Source organism: Protomyctophum bolini (assembly GCF_963924005.1).
Source record: "Protomyctophum bolini genome assembly, chromosome: 10".
NCBI classification, from domain to species: domain Eukaryota; kingdom Metazoa; phylum Chordata; class Actinopteri; order Myctophiformes; family Myctophidae; genus Protomyctophum; species Protomyctophum bolini.
The window spans coordinates 42,129,888-42,138,450 of NC_137871.1; the positions used below are offsets into that span (position 1 = coordinate 42,129,888).

General features: G+C 40.7%; 1 long non-coding RNA gene across 1 annotated transcript; it reads right to left on the reverse strand.

Moving 5' to 3' along the window:
- Window positions 1-902: 902 nt before the first annotated feature.
- On the reverse strand, window positions 903-7,723 carry LOC308322070. The gene is made up of 3 exons (XR_013964681.1): window positions 7,509-7,723; window positions 4,133-4,277; window positions 903-1,029 (listed from the first exon to the last, which is right to left on the reverse strand). It is a non-coding gene; the product is annotated as an uncharacterized lncRNA (long non-coding RNA).
- Between the last annotated feature and the right edge of the window lie 840 nt (window positions 7,724-8,563).

Sequence of the window (8,563 nt, forward strand, 5' to 3'; positions counted from 1 at the left end):
AATGTTTACAATGGAAAGGTTTTTCTCCAGTGTGGCAACGCTGGTGACTCCTAAAGTTAGTTGAATGGATGAAACTCTTGTCACAATGTTTACACTGGAAAGGTTTTTCTCCTGTGTGGACACGCTGGTGTATTTTCAGTTTATCTGACCGACTGAACCTCATGTCACAATGTTTACAATTAAGAGGTTTTTCTCCAGTGTGGATAAGCTGGTGTTTCTTCAGGTCACCGGACTGAGAGAATCTCTTGTCACAATGTTTACACTGGAAAGGTTTTTCTCCTGTGTGGACACGCTGGTGTATTTTCAGTTTATCTGACCGACTGAACCTCATGTCACAATGTTTACACGGGAAAGGTTTTGCTCCAGTGTGCACACCTCCACTTGTCTCACCCCAATCATCACTGTCGTCAGTTACTTCAGTGTCAGATTCCAGTTCAACTTCAGAGCAGTGTGAAGAGATGTCTTCATCAACCTCACTTTTCACTGCTAATAATTTAAACATTGACCCAACAGGTTCCTCTGGTCTTTGAAGTAGATCCTCCTGTTCATCTTTAATCTGTGGAGGCTCTGATTCCTCCTGGACCAGATTGAGGCTCTTCTCTTGCCGTTCTTCTTTAATCTGTGGAGGTTCTAGTTTCACCAGGACCAGACTGAGGCTCCTCTCCTGCTGTTCTTCTTTAATCTGTGGAGGTTCTAGTTTCACCTGGACCAGACTGAGGCTCCTCTCCTGCTGTTCTTCTTTAATCTGTGGAGGTTCTAGTTTCACCAGGACCAGACTGAGGGTCCTCTCTTGCTGTTCTTCTTTAATCTGTGGAGGTTCTAGTTTCACCTGGACCAGACTGAGGCTCCTCTCCTGCTGTTCTTCTTTAATCTGTGGAGGTTCTAGTTTCACCGGGACCAGACTGAGGGTCCTCTCCTGCTGTTCTTCTTTAATCTGTGGAGGTTCTAGTTTCACCTGGACCAGACTGAGGCTCCTCTCCTGTTGATCAGGGGAAACCTCCTCCTTACACACAGGGAGGTCTGTGAAATCTAGGAGAGGGAAGGTAACATCAGCAGAGAGCAAATCATCGTGTTTTCTGATTGGATAAGATTGATTATCCTACTTACTTATTTGTTTTGTAATAATGTCTAGTGTTTTAATTAATTATATTCTATCTATTGATGATGGGCATTTTCCCAAATTTTACATCACATCTTATGCCCCAAGGAGGCACTTAGTCTAATAAATTTAAATGTGGCCAACGGACGCATTACCTGGTCGAGGTGACAGTCATTAAATAAATACATTCAATCAAAGATTGCTATTAAAGTCTATCGCCACAAGCTGGGTGGGCTCCTTTCCCCAATACACAGCCAGTCTAAAAGGAACCTATAGAGGCTTTCACTTTTCACAGGGGCCAGTTCCGAATTGCAGGCACCTGTAAGTGCTCTTTTAGAGCCGTTTTAAAGGAGAGTAAAGGCTTATTGGTAAGGTTTGGATTTCCGGTGGTGAGGTGACCACCGCTTCACCGAAAACTACAACATGACGTCACTGAGCCGCGGTGAAGAGACAACCACCGCTCTCCCCAGCCCTCCTTCTCTTTTCCTCACCACCGATTACCGAGACTTGCTACGGGCAATGTGATTGGTCTAGGAGCTGTTATGTTGTTGTGCTGGCTATAGTATACTTTATAATAGTTGCATTGACAGCTCAGCTCGCACCACCACGGAGTATAGCCGGGCAGCGCTGTCCTCCTGGCCGTGACGAGACGCGAGTGTGTGAGGGGGACAGAGGAATTGGGAGTCAGGGATCCCAGTAGGGCTGCACGATTAATCAAATTTTAAAGTGAAAATCGTTTTTCACTTTAACTAGGGTATATACGGTAAATATCTCTTGCACTCGCCTGCGGGCTACCGTAGTTACTTCCTCCTCCCTCTGCCACACAGAGAGAGCCATAGTACAGTGTAATACAGTGGGGAATAGCTACTGTAAATTCTCATACCGTGGCATGCCTAATGCACACGCGCTTTGCACTCTTCCCATTGGCCGCTGTGCTTGTGTTTGTTTTCCGGGAACTGGAGCAGGCTGCTCGTGTCTCATGGTATGCAAAGCAAAAAACAGTAACATTATGAAGTACATTTTTGTGATGTCACTGAGATGTACTTCATAATGTTACTGATTTTTTTCAGACCTCCAGTTCTAGGCAACACAGAATGGGGGGGGACATTCTCTAAGGTATATTAATGACAGTAAAACTTTGAAAATTAGTGGAATCCCGTAGTTACTATTCACTGGGATACCAAAAAAACATTTGAAAAAAAAAAGGTTTCTCACTGTTCTCTGGTTGAATATTGATATGCGATTAATCAAGATTAATTAATTACAAAGCCTCTAATTAATTAGATTACATTTTTTAATTGAGTCCCAGCTCTACTTAAAACACTATACTTGCCCTCTATAATAAAAAAATAATCACACCCGTGTGAAGTGAGGGGCGCTAATATATATAATATAAGTCTAACTCATGTTGATTAGGTGATGTAATGGTAAATGATGTCAATGTAAAACAAATGGTGCCAACACAAACATTAAACAATATGATGTAAACTTTCCCTTCATTGTCAATGGCGTTTTTAAAACAAACATTGAACAAACAACTAACATTAAACCTGTATATAGGCCCCTCAAAAACTCAATATTTGTATTTAAATAGAGAATCTTTCACTCAATAGGAACTGCTCTGTCGCAAGTTGATGATGTCATGTCCATGTGTGGTTCAGCCCCGGAAGTGTATGGAATGCACGTGCTAATAAAAAAGTATCTAAATATTGATCTGATGCTCATATTATCCTTAGGAAGAATTAAGTTGTTGAATGAAGCGGTTGAAGATGGATGGATGGATGGAGTATTAAGTTGTTTTGATTAGAATATGCATTCCATAGGGCTGGACCACACATGGACCAACCTGTGATGGGTGCAGTCCCAATTGAGTGAAATATCCTCTATTTATGAAAGAAATAAAATATGGATGGTGTTTTTATTTTTTAATATTATTCATAGAGGGCAAGTATAATGTTTCAAGGCATATTTGTCTTATTAGCCAGGGATCCTTTTAAGGTTTATTTAAAAAAAACACACATTTTAAGACAATGTATTTCTTTTACTGAAATCGAAATTGAGGTTTCCGAGAAAAAATAATCAAGGTTTATTTTAGGCAAAATCGTGCAGCCCTAGATCTCAGTATAGCCAGCACAACGCGAGTAGCTCCCCACAGCAAAAAGTGGAACACACACACACACACACACACCTGCCCGGCTTTGATCCGTGGCACTGGTTTTGCGAGCAGTGTTGCCATGTCTGCATATTATAAGCGACCATGGGCTTGTTTTTCTGTAAAGTTGCTTATATATTTGGGCGCTTTGGGTATTTAGAAAAGCGCTATATAAATTTGAGCTATTATTATTATTATATATTGGTAGTTGTGGGTTCTGTTTTTTGGGGGCTTGTTTCTAAAGTGTAGTTGCTTATTTGGGCTTGTTTCCTAATATTTAAACCAGTGATTCTCACACATTTCCATGTATTTGTCCAAGCAAAGACCCTAGGTCAGAGTTTCCCAACCACTGGTACTAGTACCACTGGTGGTACTTGAGCCCCCCCTGGTGGTACACAGAGGAGTCGCCCAAAAATAAAGGAGGAAGGAAAGACAAAAGGTGGAATGAAAAAATGCTGTACTGTTGTAGTTATGTCAAGCTGTTTTTCTGTTACCTTTGTGTCTGTGCGTTTTTGTTATGTTTTCTGGGATTCATTGATTTTTGTTCATTTATTAATTATTTGGTGGAAAGATTTTTCTGGGATTCATTGATTTTTGTTCATTTACTCATTATTTGGTGGAAAGATTTTTTTTTTTACTACAGGTAGTTCTTCTGACCATGCACTTGGTTGAAATAGGCTATCCAGCCGTGCTGAAATGAGCATGATGGCACTGTGGCACACCTAGCCGTTAACAGAAGATTTGAGACGTTGCCAGGCCCCATTAGCTCAGTGGCAAAGATTTCAGCACTTGTGCAGAAGAACCGGGTTTGAATCCAAGGTACAACAGGACAGTTACAGAGGAGCACATATTTAACTAGCTGTAAATAAAACGGTACCTACATATCCTGTACAACTTTACTACGGGTTGCAGCGTTGCATCAAACAGTCCATGTCCCTGGTCCATCTCCCGCTGTTCCTCTGACCGTGCTACATTTCTTTTGGAGGCCATCTCTCCTGATGGCGTGAGATCTCCTCCTGTGGTGCTCTGTGGAAATCACCAACAGAAAATAATGTTTAGTTATCATTCAGCAACCTGAATGATCACAGCATCACCATCAGACAGAGAAGCTTTGCATACCATGCGCACATGCACACGCAGCCACGCGCACACAGGGCTTAAAACAAGTTGTTCCACATGTTTTTCCAACGTCTGTTTTTCCATACATTAATGACACTAATGATTTTTGGGGGCTGGTATTGGTTAAATCATGTTTCCTTTATATTAAGTTCTGACCACCATATGATTGCAATTTGCACACACGATGGGTCATTGGTTTGTGTGCATCCTCGCTTGTTATTGAAACACCCGGTAGCACTTAGTGTGTTGCAGAGCGCCTGTTCTTTCAAATCCATATTAAAGATTATCGCTCGACTGCCTTGAAAACGAGGGAGGTTCTTTTTTTTGTCTGTATGCATGCACCAAAAAAAGAAAGAAAATAAATCGGTCAAAGTCACGTAACAACAGTGACATGGAACATGTGAAAAACAAATGTGAAGAGAAAATGTATTTATTTTACAAGGAAGTGTACATGTGATTGATTCCATAAAGTTAAAAAAGAAAAGCAAACAGGGGAGGTTTTCCACTGCATGGTTTAACTCCCGTGTGGTAGCAACCGGTCGTTGCTAGTGGAACTTAAAGAAGGCTTGGACGCTACTGCCATTGACAGCACAGCACAATCAAGAAAAGATGAGATCAAACACCACCCAAAGTGTTTGCAAACAAATAAATCCTCTCAAATCTAAGTCTAATTTAAAGCAAGAGAACCGAACGTAAGCACTTTTATTGTCAATTATGGCTGCCTTCCCTGTCAATAATTCCATCCTACCTGTTGCATGTTGTTGTAATCAACTTAGAACTCAGTGACTTCCATTATTCCTGTGATTTCATCTTTTGGACGTTGCCATATGGAGAAACTTCCATAACTTCAGTGGTAAATTAAATCTGTGCTACTTTAAGTCAGAATAGCAGGGCGAAATTAAATCGAGCACACGCACGAAATTGCCGCCGGTTTCGTGAAACCACCAAAGAAGGTTCCAACAATCTAGAACGGAACCATTTCTAGAACCAATTTTAATTTAGGGGAAAAGGGGTTTCAGGGGTTTCGGATGGATGGATTCGTAACGTTCTTTTTTTGTGAGGTAGTAGTTAGTGATCTCCACTGTCTTTTCAGACGTCATAGCAAAGAGCTTAGCAGGACTGTTATTGTATAAAACATCTCATAGAGCTTAGCAGGACTGTTATTGTATAAAACATCTCATAGAGCTTAGCAGGACTGTTATTGTATAAAACATCTCATAGAGCTTAGCAGGACTGTTATTGTATAAAACATCTCATAGAGCTTAGCAGGACTGTTATTGTATAAAACATCTCATAGAGCTTAGCAGGACTGTTATTGTATAAAACATCTCATAGAGCTTAGCAGGACTGTTATTGTATAAAACATCTCATAGAATTTACTCCATTACATTTCCATAAAATATATTCCAAGATGGGATTTTAACATTAGATTTTTTAGGTGATCTTATATTGGTTTTAACATTTAGAACTTCCTTTTAAACTACTTAATCCTCGTTTATGTTTTATATAAATGAATCTGCAATACAAAAATACTAAGATAAAAATAATGCCATACATCGCTCTGCAAACAACTGCCTCAATTAAATGGCTGCTTAGGGACAATTTGATATTTAAAGAATGTGTCCACTGGAGCAAAAGCGAAAACATCCACCATAAATAGCAGATCTACAAGGTCACAATGTGTCAAGTTGAGACTTGTAGTTGTGTGCTTGTAGATCGGCTATGTTAGGTTTGGGTGTAGTGCATATATTAGGTTTGGTGGTCCAAGTATAAAGGGTTTAAGTGGTTAAACTGAAGTGACATTGATACATTCCAAATATTAAAGTATTCTGCAGCACCACTGGACTTGGACTGTGTGCTCATAATACATATCTACTATTTAATCATGTCTCTGTCTGTCTGTGTCTGTCTGCGTGAAATCCACGTAACTCGAGAACCGTAAACCCCACCGACTTCACATTTGAAACACGCGTTCCAGAACCGCCCCCAAAAGGCCTCTGTCCGGGCTCTGGACCGGGCCCTGCCCAGCGTCAATATATGGAGCTGGCCTGTTCTAACTTCTGACCTCAACTACACTCCATATTTGGGCATGGCTGACACAGAACTCCACAAGATGGCCTGTTCTGACATCCCAACACTCCATATTTGGGCATGGCTGACACAGAACTCCACAAGATGGCCTGTTCTGACATCCCAACACTCCATATTTGGGCATGGCTGACACAGAACTCCACAAGATGGACTGTTCTGACATCCCAAAACTCCATATTTGGGCATGGCTGACACAGAACTCCATATATAGGAATAAAGGGACACAGAGAGAGACGCATACAGAAATCTGACATCATTCTGACGTCGGGCATAAAAGGGACACAGACATAGCCTAATATCTGGGTGGGGCATTCATTTACAACTTGCATCATTCCAAGTAGGCCAGTACCAACGGGCCCTGCCGTAGAGGCCCCACGGGAACCTCTCTAGTTCAATAAAATAACCAATGACCAGCATCTAATCTGGTCAACAACAACCAAATGGACAAAAGTTGTTTAACAACCATACACATTCATTCAAGTCGTATTTTCCTATGCCCAGCTTTCTGGGTTTGTGTGAACACAGCCGTAGCTGTGTTGGTTTAGAAAGTTACAAATAGGCTATTGCAGGTAATCCTTTTCTTTCTTTAAATATTGAGGGTAAAATGCTCTTAGACTGGATGTGATGCTGCATAGAGCCCACTGTTGTTATTGATGTGCCGTTATGTTTTGCTTTGCTGTGTCTATTGTACATGTAGGCCTACAACTCTCAGCAGAGTGGAAGGGGAAATAAATGTATTCCATTGGATTTATAATTTAATTGTTGAACACCCTCAATATAAATATATAAGAGTGTTAATCCAAAGTTAACTGAACTTGGAAAAGCAACCTGTCCTTAGTTTATTCTACCACCATTTGCTGTTGCAACTGTTATTATTATTATTATTACATTGATCTGCATTACAAAATAAACGGTCAAATTAAAGTCTGACACAACTGATACAAAACGACAGTCCACAGAATTAGCGTGTCGACTACCGTCACGTGACAGTGTGTATTTCAACAGATCTTACGTTAGTTTTAGGCTACTATAAAATAGTATACTTACTTTAGCAGAGAAACAACAGCGAGGGACTTAGCTTAGCAGAGAGCTAGCACGACTGTTGTTGTGACTGTGAGCAGTGTTGTCAGATTGTGTGAATGTTTGAGTGAAACCCTGGCTGCTCAAAGCTCTATCTGGGTTGTCCTCTTTGTGTCTCAGGTTGAAAAGGACAGACTGTCCCTCAAAACGTCCAACTGGTTCAAATTCAACTTTAGCTAGTAATGGACGAACCCCCGGCGGCGATCACACATAGGGTTGTGCATAATCAATGGCACTAGCGCTGCTGCTGGAGCGTGCACGTACCACAAACGGCCAATAGGGGGAGCCATGATACAGCGTAATACGGCATAGGAGTTGTATTGTATTGATAGCAAATACATTACACCAGTGGTCCTTGAGGGGATTAGTAGGTGGTCCCCATGCAGCTAACTGATGGAGAGTTGGTAACCAGATGGAATATATTTAACTGAATAATAAAAGAGAGTAAATTAGACCCTGGCAACTATACCGCCCTATTAGCTCCATCTCAAAAGTGATGGAAAATTGTCTATGAACAGGTTGAAACTGTGGCACAGGCAGGAATTAATTATTAGCTGGGCCTGGGACCACCTGGGTGGGCACACTGCAATTTCTTTTCACATGAATTAATTAATTATCGTTTTTGCCTTCAATTTCCTGAAAATATTATTGTTGCCCAGTATTGATTGATTGATTGAAGAATGAAATAACAGTTTTGGAGAATTACAGTACATTTCAAGCACAACTCAATACAATACTGTTAACTGTGGACGACACCATAAAGCATTACACTTGTTTACAATAGAGCGTTGCAGTCTCGCCCCTACCAGGGCCCAGGAAATTATTCCGTTCATTTTCCTCATTGACATTTAAAAAAGTATTTATTTAAAGACCTTTTAAGCCTCGTACAAAGCCAACTCGAGTTGTGACAAATCATGACAACAAACACAAAGAAGAAAACGGCAGTTTACAACACTTTTTTTGTTGTTGTTTTTCTTCTTTGTAATTATTTGTTTGGTCCAAAATATTGTGTTTGTTGTCAT